This window comes from Maniola jurtina, chromosome 15, assembly GCF_905333055.1.
Source record: "Maniola jurtina chromosome 15, ilManJurt1.1, whole genome shotgun sequence".
Lineage (NCBI taxonomy): Eukaryota > Metazoa > Arthropoda > Insecta > Lepidoptera > Nymphalidae > Maniola > Maniola jurtina.
The window spans coordinates 13,682,336-13,700,143 of record NC_060043.1 but is presented as its reverse complement, the minus strand read 5'-3'; the positions used below and the strand labels follow the sequence as shown (position 1 = coordinate 13,700,143).

Here is a 17,808-nt window from a genome sequence, read left to right as displayed (position 1 = left end):
GTATCGCGCTGTAAGTTAATTGCTTCCATTGAGTTTTAAAGGGGTGAGATATTTAACTACTCTTTAACTAAGGAGAATTGGGTCTTACTTAAGTATAATTTAGGGAAAGATTCACATCAAACGCACTGCAGTGTATTTTACTAGCAACCCGCCCCGGCATCGCACGGGTAGCTTATTATAATTTGCTGGATCTCTAATTTTTTGACTTTGTTGCTGACTGTACCAACTAGTTCATTGACACATTAGTAGTAGATTGACACATTTTTAACCCCCGACAAAAAAGAGGGGTGTTATAAATTTGTAGTGTGTATCTGTGTATCTATCTGTGGTATCGTAGCTCCTGAACTAATGAACCGATTTTAATTTAGTTTTTTTGTTTGAAAGGTAGCTTGATCGAGAGTGTTCTTAGCTATAATCCAAAAAAATCCGTTCAGCCGTTTGAAAGTTATCAGCTCTTTTCTAGTTACTGTAACCTTCACTTGTCGGGGGTGTTATAATTTTTTTTTTAATTCGAAACAACCATCTTCTGCGGTGGTAACACTAGCAGAGTGAACCAACTAGACGTCGTTGTATTCAATCGATTTTCTCAATGTTAAAAATGCATGAAAGCAATCTTCCTTTAAATATTATGTCCCCGCGCAAGCTTCAGGCTTTTACAATCGATTAATACCTAGGTACGCTATCACGACTAGGCACCACTGTCAATCTGAGATAGATTTGCGTGACTGCAAATAAACTTTGATTTGCCACATGCAACCGCCAACAGCATTCAATAAATCAAATCTAATACTCAGTTAAAAGCATCAAGATATATTTCGAGCAACCTTGTTATATTTGAAATACCTAGTAGTTTAACTTGACTGCGATATAAAATATCGAATTATGGGACAAAATCGAAAAAAAAGTTACGATTTGAGATCGATTCTGGGCTGGATAAATTACGTATTCAGCCATCGCTTCTAGTACCTTAAAATAAAGGGCAAGTCATTTGTTTGAGGCTGTGCTTACATTCATTAGTTACGTATTATAATTATATTCAATTATATTGAATTATATTCAAAAAAAATCAAAATTCAAAATTCTAAATATTTTATTCAATTAAACTTTTACAAGTGCTTTTGAATCGTCAAAATAATCTACCACTGGTTCGCAATGCCGTTCCTGCCGAGAAGAACCAGCAAGAAATTCGGCGGTTGCTCTTTTCAAGAATTCAATTTACAATAATATGCCACAGATACCTATTATACTATGACAAAATACACTTTGATTCTAAATTGCTTAAACAAATTAAACGCAAGTAAAGCTGTCGGTAATCCATTTCATTTGTCTTGTTCCAATTGTGCATCCTACTCCATGATACATCTCGAATAATAATATATCATAGAGTTTCCGTAGTCAGTAGGTATGGCATGCAGAGAAATCATAATATTATGATTTACATACAGCGCGGTACGTAAGAGCATTCTCTAATAAATCTCGCTGGACATTAACTGGCGACTGCGTTGTATTGCCGCTATAATGCCCTCTGACCTCTTTACAAATAGTTTTGGGCTTCAGGCTTTACACATAGGGACAAGTAATTTAAAAAGTTTTCAAAAATAACCTGGACTGCGGTTTGCACTGCCCGTCAGCCCATGAAATTCACCATTTTGAATTTTATCTATAGTACGCGACAGGTCGAGATGGCAATTGAGGTATGAGGTGGGGGAAAGCCCCGCGCACCCGCACGTCACCCGCGCTTTCCCGCATCGGGTTAACTCGGGGGCTGTGTGGGTGTACGGGGCATTCCGGGGCATGTGTGGGTGTACGGAGCATTCCCACCCATCCCGATTTCCAACTGACGAGTACTAAAGGTACCCAGTGACAATGAAACATGTCTATCAACTATTCAAACAACTTATTGAAGTACTTAAACTAAAGTAAACCTTTTATTTAAAGTTAAATTATCTCTAGCAAAATATTGTTTCTAGACCATCAAAACATCAAGTATTTTCGTAGAAATAAGTTCTTAGAAATCGAACGTCAAGTAGTTTCGAGAAATAGAAATATAGTTAGTTATCAAAGAGGGAATATTATTTAACAATCGTTTGAGGAGCTGCCATAGGACGAATTCTATTTGGAAAAAAAAAATTTTTTTTATTCAATTGAACTCTTATTTTTAACGTAACGCCCACTTGCTTTCTGACTATTATTAAGGAAACGTCTCGAAAATCGCTATAGAATGAATTTGTATAAGTACAGATTGAAATCTGCCCCAAATGCTGTAACAACAATGTTCATGGTACTGAAATTCTATTGTTGTGTTTATATTCTAAATGCATTGTTTGTTTTGACAAGGGTGGTGTTTGCGTAGCTAACTCCTATACTAGCTCAGTTTGACCTATTTACACTGGAACTACTATATAAAGCGACAGGCCGAGATGGCAATCAGGCTGGGGGACGCCCCGCACCTCCGCACAGCCCCCCACTACAATAATACTTGTATAATACAACCCCTACTTATATAATACTAGAGGATGCCCGCGACTTCGTCTGCGTGGATTTAGGTTTTTAAAGATCCAGTAAGAAGTGTTGGATTTTCCGGGATAAAAAGTTGCCTATGTCAATTACAGGGACGCAAGCTACCTCGATACCAAATTTCATACAAATTGGTTAAGCAGATGGGTTTTTGCAAATCCCGTGGGAACTCTTTGATTTTCCGGGATAAAAAGTAGCCTATGTCCTTTCCCGGGATATAAGCTAACCCTGTACTAAATTTCGTCAGAATCGGTTAAACTATTGGGCCGTGAAAAGGTAGCAGACAGACAGACAGACAGACAGATGGACAGACAGACAGACAGACAGACACACTTTCGCATTTATAATATTAGTATGGATGGAAGTATGGATAACACAACTGAAGAAACTCTGAAAAGAAAATTTGTAACTCTTCTGAAAGTACCAAATACGAAAATTCAATAAACCTTTGGCAAGATTGAAAAAAATCTCGACAGTTGGGCAATATCGGCAATATAATATTTTGATATAGGAGTGAGTGCGAGCGAGGACCCATCGCGACCCAATAAGGGACCGCTGTTCGGAATGGTTTTGAATTTATGGGACCAAATGGACCCAATAGGTTTTCATAACTTTGAATCGTTGGCATTGGTGTTGTCACGCATAATGTCAGCTGCAGTGTGAAGAAAAAAATATTGTTTGTGCAATCATTTGTCAATTTTATTAGAGTTCCGTACCTCAAAAGTAATACAAGGACCCTAATAGGATCACTTCGTTGTCTGCCACCAAAAATTCATGGTTTTCAGATTTTTTCCTTTACTTGCGCTATAAGACCTACCTACCTGCCAAACATGATTCCAGTTCAACGGGAAGTATCCTATAGGTTTCCTTGACAGACACAACAGATAGATGGACAGATAGACAGACAGACAACTAAGTGATACTATAAGGGTTCCTTTTTCCCTTTTGAGGTACGGAAGTTAAATGTTACACACGTAGAAGTTAAATGTTTCTATAGTTCTTTCCAAAAATAGTCAGATCCCCAGTTGGACATGTCCCAATACCTCCCATTTATATTTATAAGTGGGTACATGCTATGAATATAAAATAGGGCTAGGCACATTTAGGTGCCTAAAATCCCCTATAAATATTAAATTAGGGCTTATGAAAGCTTGTGAGGGTTAAAAACTGAAGGGATGAGTATATAGCCACTAGGGGTCTTGAAGCTTACTTATATCTTTTGGGTGTTGAAGGCCTGAAATATTTTGGGAATTGTAAGAATTTTTAAAATGGTATTTATAAGGACCATGAATATAATGTATGGTATTTTAGTCTAGATTTCCTGTGATTTTTAGATTCTAACGTAGCGAGCCATGATCATTTTTTAGGGTTCCGTGCCTCAAAAGGAAAATAGGAACCCTTATAGGATCACTTCCTTGTCTGTCTGTCTGTTTGTCTATCTGTATATCTATCTATCTGTCTTTCGTATTTTATCCAAATATTATTTGTATTCTATCCAAATATTTATTTTACATACCAATGATTCAGAAATAAAACACTAAAATACAGATAAACTAATTTTACAAAATACATACCTATAACATAAAAATACAGAACATAATATGAAAATGATGAATACGCGGATCAAATATCCCGGTATTTTCACAGCATCTGAAGGGTGAATTACGCAGATTTGATGGAGCACCCCGCGCGTGGATTGTACTCGAGTATGTAGGTACATTTGGAACCCCTACCTAATTTACGCTAACCCCTACCGATTCCATTTTCATGAAATTATGCAGAGGTCCTTGAGACTTATTGTTGTATTATGTAGTAAGTATATCAAGTTCAAATCGTCAGCCTCTTATTCAGAGGGTCTAAGGTTTGTTACCAGGCACGCACTTCTGACAAATCTTTGAAAAGAGCAACCGACGAGTTTCTTGCTGGTTCTTCTCGGTAGGAAAGGTATTCCGAACCAATGGTAGATAAATTTGACGATCCAAAAACACTTGTAAAAGTTTAATTGAATAAAAAATATTTATGTTTATAATGAGGAGTTATATTGTATGTTGTAATCATTAAATACTAGCTGATGCCCGCGAATTCGTTTCCGTAGATATAGGTTTTTAAAAATCCCGTAGGGACTCATTGATTTTCTGAAATTAAAAGTAGCCTGTATGTTAATCCAGGGTATAATCTATCTCCATTCCACAGCCAAAACCGGCCATTAGTTTTTGCGAGAAAGAGTAACAAACATCCACCCATACATACATATTATACAGTTTCTCTTTAAACTCTCGCGTTTAAAATAATATTAGTAAGATTTGGAGTTAAGTATCACACTTCACACTAATATTATTATAAAAGCGAAAGTTTGTATGTGTGTGTGTGTGTGTGTGTGTGTGTGTGTGTGTGTGTGTGTGTGTGTGTGTATGTTTGTTACTCTTTCACGCAAAAACTACTGGACGGATTTGGCTGAAATTTGGAATGGAGATAGATAATATCCTGGATTAGCACATAGGCTACTTTTTATCCCGGAAAATCAAAGAGTTCCCACGGGATTTCGAAAAACCTAAATCCACGCGGGCGAAGTCGCGGGCATCGGCTAGTTTTTAATAAATATCACTTGGAATCGAACCCGGGACCTCTCACTTATAAAACCAGTGCGTCAGGGAGGTCCTATAAACACAAACACTACTAGTCTACAAGAAATAAAACCCAGGTTCAATGTCAGGTTGAAAAGATTGCCTTTTCCTGGGAGTTATGTGTGTAGGTACCTATAACTTTTCTCATCATATCAAATTGATAGAGTTGCTCGTGTCTTAGCACATGCTCTAGAGACTCGACTTTTCTCATTTATATAGTTCCCTAGCAAAAGTTTTCATGTTTGCTGGATGCCCTGTAGGTACTATGAGTCTGAAGGTAGTATTTATTTCACGTATGGGTTGTATCTGAATAAACAAGTGTAAATTAAAAATTTATAACACCCCCGACAAGTGAAGGTTACAGTAACTAGAAAAGAGCTGATAACTTTCAAACGGCTGAACCGATTTTCTTGGATTATAGCTAAGAACACTCTCGATCAAGCCACCTTTCAAACAAAAAAAAAATTAAAATCGGTTCATTAGTTTAAGAGCTACAATGCCACAGACAGATATACACGTCAAACTTATAACACCCCTCTTTTTGGGTCGGGGGTTAAATAACTAAAGCCTAGAGATAGCCTGTCAAGGGCAAAACAAACGTAATTTGAGTCGAAGCGCTAGTGGATTAAGTGGGACATTTCGTTAGCAGCAATTACAATAAATTACCCGCGGGCTTACCTATATCAGTTTGATTAAAGTAATTACTTATACCCTGCATTATCCAATACACTATACAAGATAACTACTAAGTAATAGATTTTGATAGGGGTGTTAATGGGAATTTAATGTTGTATCTCGCTGTATTGCTAAAACTACTAGCAGCCCGCAGCTTTACCCGCGTAAAAAGCGATTTTTTTCCGATATAAAAAATACTAGATGGAGCCCGTGACTACGTTCGCGTGGATTTAGGTTTTTTGAAATTCCCGTTGGAACTCTGATTTTTCATAATAAAAGTAACCTGTGTATCTCCTCTATCTCCATTCAAAATCTCAGCCAAATCCGTCCAGTAATTTTAGTGTAAAAGAGTAACAAACATACATACAAACTTTCGTCTTTTAGTAAAATCAGTGTGATTACTGAGTATTTTATTTTTCATAAGCTACTTATCTCTGTACCACGTCAGAATTGGTTTAGTAGTTGACCCGTGAAATGTTAACGAAAAAAAGTAAAAATGAACCAAAAAAATTAATTTAGATTTTTTCATCATCATCACAAACACACTACTGGCACGGGTCTCCTCTCAGAGTGAGAAGGGTTCAAGCCATATTCCACCACGCTGGCCAAAAGTGGATCGGCAAAGTGCAAACAAAAGTGGAAACTCTTAAGCATGTAGTCTAGAAGTAGATAGATGTAGTGTAGTATAGAAGTCTTCACGATGTTTTCCTTCACTTTACTTTTTCATTGTACTCCACTAATCTTTTAACTACTTACTCTATCAAAATATTGGTAAAATATCTAATTAAAACCTTAATTAACCTCGAGAATTAATAACCAATGAACAGATTTTTTAATCAAAAGACCTTAATAAACTTGATTTCAGTTTGAGTTCAAAGACGCTTCAAAGGACTGCTTCCCTACTTTCAAAGCTCGTGGATTAATCTGTAATATATACATCCACAAACTATAGCACGACTTACCCAACTTTCCACAAACTTGTTCCGCACCTCAGCTTTAGTATGAGTTTTATACTCAGTTTTCGAAATAGATATTCGATGTCCAAGTCCAGTCTACATCAGCTAATCTGTACGTGCGTATTTACAGTTTTTGAAATGAAATTAGATGAATTGCTGTATACTATATCTAAAGTTAATCTATAGCAAATACTGCAAAATGAAGATTGTTTCCACCACTGTATAAGCCGTTTATTCTATTCTTATTTTCGCATTTAACTTCAAAATCGAAAAAACATAATAAAAATTGGTTGTCTGTAAAGTCGGTTTACTGACGATAGTTGAACGTGACAACAAAGGCCGATTATGCTTCTTTGTCGCTCGTTCCGCGCTCTCGCTTGCACTTCAAGCCTTACATGGAACGCCTCAGAGCGAGGTAACGCCGCATGAGTCATGTTTTTTCGTGCGTGCAGCCGGCTCTATCGAATTATAAGACGTTGTCACGTCAAAAACCTATTGACTTCATGTAGTACAACTATTGACTCTTGCGCTACGTCTGTGACTCTACTACCGGTTCGAAATGAAAATTCTACAGAGAAGAGCCGGTAAGAAACTCAGCAGTTGCTTTTTTAAATCGTAAAAGTTACAATAATATGTAACAGAACAATTGTGGGCAACTGGGAACTTCACGAGCTGAAACTAAGGAAAACCACCAAAGTTTTCGAGACGTTATAGCTACTTGTACTAGGATTACCGATCAATAACGTGGACTTCAATCACGTGGGAGGATTATTTATTACACGCAGACCAGTGCCTGTGTTTACTAGGTATTTCAAATATGTAGATACCTAGGTCCAATATCACACTCAAACTTTCCTAGTTACTATAGTTATACCTAGAACAAAACCAGTGTTAGTCCTATTCGGATGTTTCGGAGTTCGATTCTGGGTACGCACCTCTAATATTAATTATTATTAGTGCTGCATACCTCAAAAGAAAAAACGGAACCCTTTTTGGGATCATTTTATTGTCTTTCTCTCTGTCCGCCTGTCCGTCTGTCGTATCTGTCAAGAAAACCTATAGGGTACTTCCCGTTGACCAAGAATCGAAAATGCCGAAAACCGTAAATTTGTGAAAAAAAATTATTAAAATGTTTTATGAAAAAATAATATTTTCAATTTTCAAAGTAAAATAACTATACCAAATGGGGTATTATATGAAAGAGCTTTACCTGTTCATTTTGAAACAGATTTGTATTTATTTTTATCTATAACAGTTTTTGAGTTATCGTGCAAAATGTCGGACAAGCGGACAGCCCGCTGACAGACAGACGGACGGAATATTTTACGGACGGACAGCGGAGGCTTTAGGGTTCCTTCGGATTTGGAAATATGTAAAATGAACAAGTGCTAAGTAAATTGGCAATGAAATAATAATAAAATTCAACCAAATTTCCAGCTTTATTAGTTAGTTCTTACTACTTAAGTGTTAGACTCAGACTGCCACTAAGCTCATATTCAGTGGAACACAGTTTAATTTCATGTTCCAATTAGACGAGATTTCAGTTTGGAATCCATCTTTGTCATAATTACTAAGTTGAAATGATTGAATTCCTTGACAGTTTTTCACAGTAACAACTTATTTTCTCCCTAAGTCCTGCCAGATCCCATTTGTTTACCTATTATTATAATTATTATTTTGCCAGTGACGTCTGCTTTTATAGGTTATGCCGTAAAAACATTTTCAGGGTTCCGTATCTCCGCAGAAAAAACCGGTCAAATGCGAGTTGGACTTGCATACGAATATTCGTACCTATTCTACTTAATTAGCTCTAAACAATGATACCCCACATGATAGGCTGAAAAATAATTCCATTGAATTTTTAATTCAATATTTGGTTTTGGGTTAACGTTCTACACCAATTACCAAAATTTCAGGTTTGTAAGCTAGAGACTTGTGACACGTGGACTGACAAACAAACTGACAGACAGCAGAGTGATATCAATAGGGCTCCCTTTGGGGACGGAACTCTAAAAATGAAGTTAGCCAAATTATAATATTTTCGTGGAAATTTTATCCACTCCTTCCAATTTCCATATTACCATTCTATATTTTTAACCCCCGACCCAAAAAGAGTTGTGTTATAAGTTTGACGTATGTATCTGTGTATCTGTCTGTGGCATCGTAGCTCCTAAACTAATGAACCGATTTTAATTTACTTAGTTTGTTTTTGTTTGAAAGGTGGCTTGATCGAGAGTGTTCTTAGCTATAATCCAAGAAAATCGGTCCAGGCCGTTTGAAAGTTATCAGCTCTTTTCTAGTTATTTTAACCTTCACTTGTCGGGGGTGTTATAAATTTTTAATTTAAACTTGTATTATTAAACAATTTTCTCAGTAATTTAAAAGTGTAATCAAATTCTAAATTCCCATAGTAACAAACAGATTAAATCACTGAAAGAAGACTCTTCATTGTAATTCAATCAGCTTTTATAAATCTTGTAAGCCTTGTAAAGTTTCAAAATATTTTCGGTCCAATTCTGATTTGATTTGGAAAGGGATGAAGTACGATGTTATCTTTGAAATCGACACGGGGTGTCTTCGGTCTTCCATCTTGTTTATCTTTAGTAAGGCAATATCACGTTACGGCTTAATAAAACCTCAATCATCTTTGACACCGGTTAAGGACGGGCTATTTTAAGAGGGACAAAGCCTGTCTATCGATATTCTACAGGATATACAGGGTAAAACTAGAACGTTAGCAAAATTCTTTTTTTAAAAGTTTACAATATATTGCAAATTAAACATCTGACTGACGTTTGAGGTCAACGAACGTTTCGTAAATAGGCCACTTGGGGTCATTGCCACGTCGTAGGTGGGGCATGACCCGAATTTTGCATGCTATACCTATAGGTTGTATTGACAGACACAACAGACAGACGGACAGACAGACAGGTAAGGTTGTTGACAACAAGGTGATCCTATAAGGGTTCCGTTTTTACTTTGAGGTACGGAACCCTAAAAAAGGGTCTCTACCAAAAACAAATATCTTTGATCTTGAACAACAACGTCCAATAACTAAACCGATAATAACCAATTTCAAACCAATTTACTAGTTACAGCTTTATTGGCTACCACAATACCACTTCAAAGAAAAAGTACCTACCTATTATTGAGGTATCTAATTTATAAGGAGAGGAATTATCCAATTGATCTGTCTAAGTCCTTCAGCCTCAAGGGACTCTACCAGCATTCATCTTGATAAACTTTTACAATCACTGTCTACTTATAACAAAAATATGTTCTTTTTGTATTTAATGTGACTGTGATTAGGTTTATGACCTTGATTTTAGGGTTCCGTATAAAAGGGTGGCATGGTGCGATCTGTCATCTAGGAATAGTTACAGCTACATATTTCAGTATCTCATCATGATACTTTGATTAAACTAACTATAAACTAAGATAAGTCAATGGACCGGTTCTTAGATATAATTAATTTTATATAATATTCTAGCCTAGATTGTAATGTTAGTAAAGTACTTACTGCTGTCAGCACTTTATGATTTTAAAAAAAATCATGATCAATCCGTCGCCGGCTCACTACAGAGTATGGGTCTCTACTCTCTATCTAATCGAAATTTCGAATGGTTTGATATCTTTTCTTTTTTTCGGCGGTCAAATAAAAAAATTTACCAACTGAAAGAAAACCGGCCCGGTGCGCGAGCCCGACTATTTTATTATTATTTGGTGTTATAGCGACAGTAGAAATACTTTGTGAAAATTTCAACTCTCTACCTATTACGGTTCATGACATGTAGCAACAGACGGACGGACGGAGGCCTAGTAATGATATGGTCCCGTTGGCACCCATCGGATACGAAACCCTAAAAAGCAGTGATTTATACAAGCCAGGAGATAAAAGTTTTGGTCCAAAGTTAACAAACCCTGACTTGTGCAACCATTTAGCTTTTATTGACGCTCAAAACTTGATAGTAACCGTAACGTTATTTTAACCGCCTTTGATGCAACTGGGCCTGACTCGTATTTGGCCGGTTATTTAATTAAACCTGCTCAGCTAACCTGAAAAAACTTTCATCAAGCACCACTTCGAAATTTCCCACCGGCTCTCCAACTATACAGTAGTAAACAGTGGTTCTCCAAGCAAAGTACACTTCACATCTCCTGCACGGATTTGTGCAAACACTCTTAACTGCATCATTATTTACCTTCATGGGAATTCTCGTAGTTAAAATAGTTTAGAAACAGACCCGACTACTATGAAAAATACCTACAGACGAACGGCTCATACTATCTGCTATATAAATAAAAGGAAAAACTGACTGACTGACTGATCTATCAAGGCATAGCCAAAACTACTGGACTGACCAAGCTCAAATTTGCAGATCACTATTATGGCGAAGACATCCGCTAAGAAAGGATTTTTAAAAAATCAATATCTAAATTGGTAAAACCATTGATTTTAGAAGCGCCCCCCTATATTTATACTGAGGGTAGAACAGGGATTTGAAATTTGTGTAGTCCACGCGGACAAAGTCGCGGGCATAAGCTAGTATGTAATAAAAAGATTTTACCTGACTCACTAATTATACCTAAAGGGGTTAGACATCTGTTTTGATAATAACCTTCCTTAAAATTTTACTCACGAAATTCTTATTTCATTTACTTATTTAGAATCTTTAGGTATTGCATACACACGTTACAAGAAAATAATACAAGATACAGAAGAACTATACAAAGGGTGCAAGGGCGACCTTATTTATAAAGTAATCTCTTACAGGCAATCTTTGTTGAAAGATTATAATAACTTAGAATGATAAGAACTTAGAAGTAAAAATAAATAAGCATAAAAGTACAAACTTTATATGCTGCATAGATAGGTAATAGGATACACATTAAATTTTTAATAGCAAAATTGCATGGAGCAAGCGGCCCACGCGTTAACAAAGAGCAACTGCCGAGTTTCTTGCGGCTCTTCTCAGTAGAAATTTTTTCCGAACCCATGGTAGAGTGTTGGCGTAAAGTCATCCTACATTATTTATGTTATATTTCCTTTAACTCGTAACATTCCCGTAAAGTAAAAAGCAGGAAAAAGCGGAAAAATGTTTCCTCACGGAGTACTCAATCCTCACATTCTATTATATAAGAATCTTATCTCCATTTCCCTTAAACCTAATCATCAAGGTTCCTTTGTCACTGTCTTAATCTTTGTTCTCTCGTTGCTTTAAGTAGCTCTTATTACAAGCGCTATAGGGGCTATAATGATAAGAATGTTTTGTTCATCCTTATACTGGGGAATAACGTTAGCGTTTATTACGAAAGCCATTAGGTTTAATGTCCTATGTGTTGATACAAACAATAGGTTTTCTTAATCGGTCAATGGTAAAGAAAGAGCTTGAATGCGGAAAAATACTTTCTAAACAACCCATAGGGCGCAAGATTCTTTATTATGCTTTTTTACATCCCATTTTCTTAATAATATGGTTCACTTTGAACTAAGAACTCGAGTTTGAGCTATACCTCTCCTAACTTGTTAAAGATCTTGAGACTTGTAGATAGGTAGATAGGTAGCTACCACTTTTCCAACTGTAAAGGAAATCCGAAAGGTCCAGCGATAAGAAAGGATTTTGAGCAATTCCATTCGAGCAAAGCCAGGTCAGCTAATAACAAATGCGAGTGATCCACCAAATGTAATTCCACCACACTTACGGGCAAATGACGTCAATAAATCACAGCTATTCCCTAGAGAGGCATAACTTTTGTTTTATTCCCCGCCAGAGACGTTTGTAACGATTTTTAGGGTTCCGTACCTCAAGACAAAACGAAACCCTTATAGGATCACTTCGCTGTCTGTCTGTCTGTCTGTGTCTGTCAGTTTCGTGGCAATCAAAACCTATAGGGTTGACCTAGTAGGAAATATTAGGGAAAAATTCGAAAACCGTGGATTTGTGGTTACATCACAAAAAACTAAAGATTTGTTTTTCCGATCAAATAAGTGTAGGTACCTACTATAAGGGCCCATTTTTCAATCCTCAAATAACTTTTATCTGAGGAATAAATCTGAGGTTTTGACAGATTTTCTATAGAAGAAAGTCAAAATCTCTTTATCCCTCGGATAAAAGTTATTTGACTATTGAAAAATCAGACGTCAAAAAGATGGTGTCCGTCGTTAACTTACAAAACCTATTATACTGGTTTGAGATTTCCTGTACTACGATGGTGCGGAACTCTTAATGTGTGAGGCCAACTCACACTTGACTGGTTTTTAACTCTCTCAAACCTCAAGTCTGCAGAACGAAATAATTTATATCACTCTGCACCAGAGCGGCGCTGCACTTTGAAAATAAATGCAGTTTTCCCCGCGATTTCCTACTACTGGGATACGCTTTTAAATCTACGGGAGACTAAATATCTCAAATTGTTTAGAAGCGTGCAAACGTCTCATAGTAGTACCTAGTAAATGGGATACAATTTATTTCGAACGTATGCAGAATAAAACGAACCTGTTGCCAATATACCTATTGGTACTTTCAAAAAGAGAGAAAATAGGCACCTTCTGGGCAGACACGCTCCACCTTAGGGTGTATCATCTCCTATTCGATGTGATTGAAGTCAAACGCAAGCCAATATAGTAAAAAAAAGCGGCCAAGTGCGGGTCAGACTCGCGCACTGAGGGTTCCGTACTCGGGTATTTTTTCCAACATTTTGCATGATAAATCAAAAACTATTATGCATAAAAATAAATAAAAATCTGTTTTAGAATGTACAGGTAAAGCCCTTTCATATGATATAGTTGGTATTTGGTATAGTTATCTTACTTTGAAAATTGAAAGTTTTTTTTTTTAATGATGTGAACACAAATTCGCGGTTTTCAGATTTATTCCTGTACTTGTGCTATTTGTAAGACCTACCTACCTGCCAAATTTCATGATTCTAGATCAACGAGAAGTACCCTATAGGTTTCTTGACAGACAGACAGACAACAAAGTGATCCTATAAGGGTTCCGTTTTTCTTTTTGAGGTACGGAACCCTAAAAAGTTTTATAATCGTGATAGCTTAGTGGTATATTTTTTAAAGAATTAGGTTTCCTATTCAGGGTGGGCAAATCTCTAACTTTCCGTAGTCATGTGGGCTTTAATAGTTAAATATCACTTGGTTTAACGGTGAAGGAAAACCATCCTTAGTAAGGTTTATGATGTTTTCGTTAACCGTGAACTCACTTGCTCGAGAATTTTCCATAATGTTATTGGAAGTATGTGAAATATGCCAATTCGCACTTGGCCAGCGAGTTTGGACTAAAACCTTATACATTCTGATAGAGACCCGTGTTCAGTAGTGGGCTGGTGACAGATGAATAGTGCCGATAATAATTTATTTTCTTTCTTCTTTCTTTCTGTCTTTCTTTCATGATGAAATCCTGGAAAATCTTAGACAGTACCGTAGTTGAAGGTTTTACAGTAGCGATAATAATTTTCTCCTTTTTTTTTTTAATTTATAGACTAGCGCTTGGCTGCAATCAAATCTGCAAGTAATGATGTTGTATAAGATGAAGCGCGCTTGTCTAGAAGATTCCAATTCACTTTTGACCTACCTACGATTTTAATCATAACTCCCTTTTTGACCAAGGGTCACCACCATCATCGTCATCATCATCAACCGATTGGCATCCACAGCTGGACATAGGACTCTTGTAGGGGCTTCCACACACCAGAGTAAATAACATCACCAACATGCCCTATTACACACAGAATTAAATTTCAAACTGGAACAGAATACAATAGGCATGATTCTAATTTAAGTCTTCATCGAACAGGAAATCGAATCTGAAACAGCTGTAGTTGCAGTGGAGTGGAAGAATTCAGTTAAGATGAGGAAAAGGATGGGGCGGAATAAATTGTCACCCGAAATTGGAACCGATTCGTATTCAAAGAGTTCCTCACGCAGTAATTTGGGAATTTAATTAATATACTTTTGCTATCCTTGCCGAGTTTCTCGGGAAAGGGTCTAGTTGTACGCATGTCTGTTCGTAATCACTAATTTCACATCCATCATTAGTTCATTACAATTAATAAACCATTGGGTGCCATTGGTTGCCACTTGCCTGCAAGAGATCGTTGCTTATTATCTTTGGAATGAATGATTAATTTATTCAATTAGACGTTTTATTTAAATTAAAATACAAGTTAGCCCCTTGCCAGTTCTCTAAATTAGAATAAAAAATTAAAAAAGTTAACCCTTTACTGCAATCTCACCTGGTGGTAAGTGATGATATAGTTTAAGATGGAAGGGATATGGCAGTTTTTATTAACGGTTCGGTTTATACAGGGCATCGTACTGGAACACTAAATCGCTTGGCGGCACAGCTTTGCCAGTAGGGTGGTAATTAGCCACGGCCGAAGCCTCTCACTAGAATTAAAGTTATACAATTACCCCTTATTTATTACACGATAGGTTTGACTTGACTACAATGATGGAAGGTAATCTGGGTTGCAGTGAGTTTGCCTAGAAAAGCCTATTCACTCTAGCTTTAAAAGTACTCAAGTTATAGCCCTGCCAGAAGTCTAACCTGTGACCTTTCATTTATAAGACACAGCGTTCACCACTGTGCCAGGCAAGTCGTCTATTGGGAAACTACCTCTTTATAATCGTATTCCTTCATTGCTGAGGGTTGTGACTCTTTCCCATTAATCACATAATGGCAGGAGTCGTCTTGGGATAATAATGTGGTGGGTTTCTAAATCCTTCTGCATACAACTCACTAAGAGAACGAAATTTTGATTCTTAGGATTTTATGGTTATTATATTCTGATGTTAGTGAGAATAACAGGGACCGACGGCTTAACGTGCTTTCTGAGGCACGGAGGAAACAAAAAGACCAAATACGGACCTCCAAAGTCGGTCACCTATCCAGTTAGCGACTTGGGTCAACGTTGCTTAACAATCGCAACCGATTGATATGCGTTGTCACATCTAGGCCACACGTCTCCTCCTGGGAAACTAGAATGTCACAACTAATAACCAGGTTTCCACTTACTACGCTTGTCGCTTGAAGTTGACAAATTAAATTGTAAATCAAATGCCAGCCACCGCAGCGCCAGAGAAGGATCTCGTCATCTTATACGCATAGGCGAAGAGAGCGCGGCTTTATCTTAAACTAGATGGTGCCCGCGATTTCGTCTCGGTTCCGTAGCTAATAAAGAAAACGGAACGCTTATAATATGATCACTTCGTTGTCTGTCTGGCTGTCGTGTACCTAACTAAAACCTATAGATTCTAAAGGAAAAAACCGTACGGGTAAGCGCAGTGTTCAACGACCTCCAGCCCGCTGGACCGATAACCTGGACGATGGACCGGTGTGAGAACGGTAGTGAGAAGTGGGTAGATGACAAAAGGCGGAGGACTGTGTGTGGTGGTGCGCTCTTGGGAAGGCCTATGGCCAGCAGTGGACGCAAACAGGCTGATTGATTGATTGATTTAAACTAGACGGTGCTCGCGATTCCGTCTCGGTTCCGTAGCTCAAAAAAAAAAGGAACCCTTATAGGATCACTTCGTTGTCTGTCTGTCTGTCGTGTCTGTCAATTCAGGGAATCAAAACCTGTAGGGTACTTCCCGTTGACCTAGAATCATGTTTGGCAAGTCGCATTATAGCACAAGTAAAGGAAAAAATTCACAAATTCACAACACAAAAAAAAACTAAAGTTTTGTGTTCCCTACCATGAATTAGCTTACTAAATCCCATCAAGATTGCGCTGTCCGACATTAACTTGCAAATTTTTATGCTGGTTTAAGATTTCTTGTATCATGGTGCGGAACCCTTCGTGTCCGAGTCCAGCTCGCACTTGACCGGCTATAATTTTATTATTTAATTTAATAATTATATTATGTAGGTATTCGCTCTATACGAACAGTGATGTCCGACTCTTAAACTATAAACTCGGAATCTGCATAACTGAGTTGTGTTCCCAGATCCAAGATTGTTTACTTCATTCTATTCAAACTGAACTACATGCATAAACTTACTACAATATTCGTTCTTTGTTATTCATGAATCATGATTCAAAGTCTTAACTCTATAATTTGAGTAAAGTATACCCACTCCGTAATAGGGGATATGAGATAATCCATTCATAGACTTGGAACCTGTTAGGGCCAGACCGTCGTTATTTTATAAAAGCTGAAAGTTTCTCTGCGCATTGTTCTCAACACATGGAGAAGCGATCTGTGACTATGAAGTTTGGCTCATGGTGGCTTTAGCAGATCAGCTAACAAAGACGTATAAAATCTTTCGTCAAAGTATAAAGTGTAATTTTTTATATTTTCTTCGAAATAGTATTAGAAATCACGTCATGCATCGCCAGACACTTAGTGTCGTGCAAACCTCTACCAGACACCCAAAAGATATTAAAGTTTAAGTTAGCCTCATCATTTTTCTCTAGTCATAAATTACAAAAATAGAACAGGACTAACTGAGAAAAATCTTACAATTTAAGAGAGATTAGGTCTTAAACTGGGCCCATGACCTACGAAATAAAAAAACACGTTTGCTCAGTGGAAGATCAGAACCGAAGAGAGAATGAGTTTATTAAGTTAAACCCTAGTTACAGCAGATATTCATAGACGTTAAGTAAAATAACACGTTCAGTAATTATTATTAATTTTGGTATAAATTACAACAATTTCTAGGCGAAGTTCAATAAGTTGGTAACCATGCAATTTGTCGCTATACAACTATATCCAATTCAAAAAAAAGCAAGTGCGAGTCAGACACTCGCACTGAGGGTTCTTTCTCAACATTTTGCACGATAAATCAAAAACTATCATACATAAAAATAAATAAAAACCTGTTATAGAATGTATACGTAGAGCCCTTTCATATGATAACCCCACATGGTATAGTTATCTTACTTTGAAAATTGAAACACATTTTAATTTTTTTTAATGATGTACCACAACCTCGCGGTTTTCAGATCAGAAAGTGATCCTATAAGGGTTCCGTTTTTCCTTTTGAGGTACGGAACCCTAAAAACAATCGTAAACAAGT

General features: G+C 37.0%; 1 protein-coding gene across 1 annotated transcript in view; it reads left to right on the top strand.

Moving 5' to 3' along the window:
- LOC123872540 (metabotropic glutamate receptor 2-like) overlaps positions 1-17,808 on the top strand; it is a 229,715-nt gene that overhangs the window by 51,945 nt on the left and 159,962 nt on the right. The gene's annotated exons all lie outside the window — the stretch shown is intronic.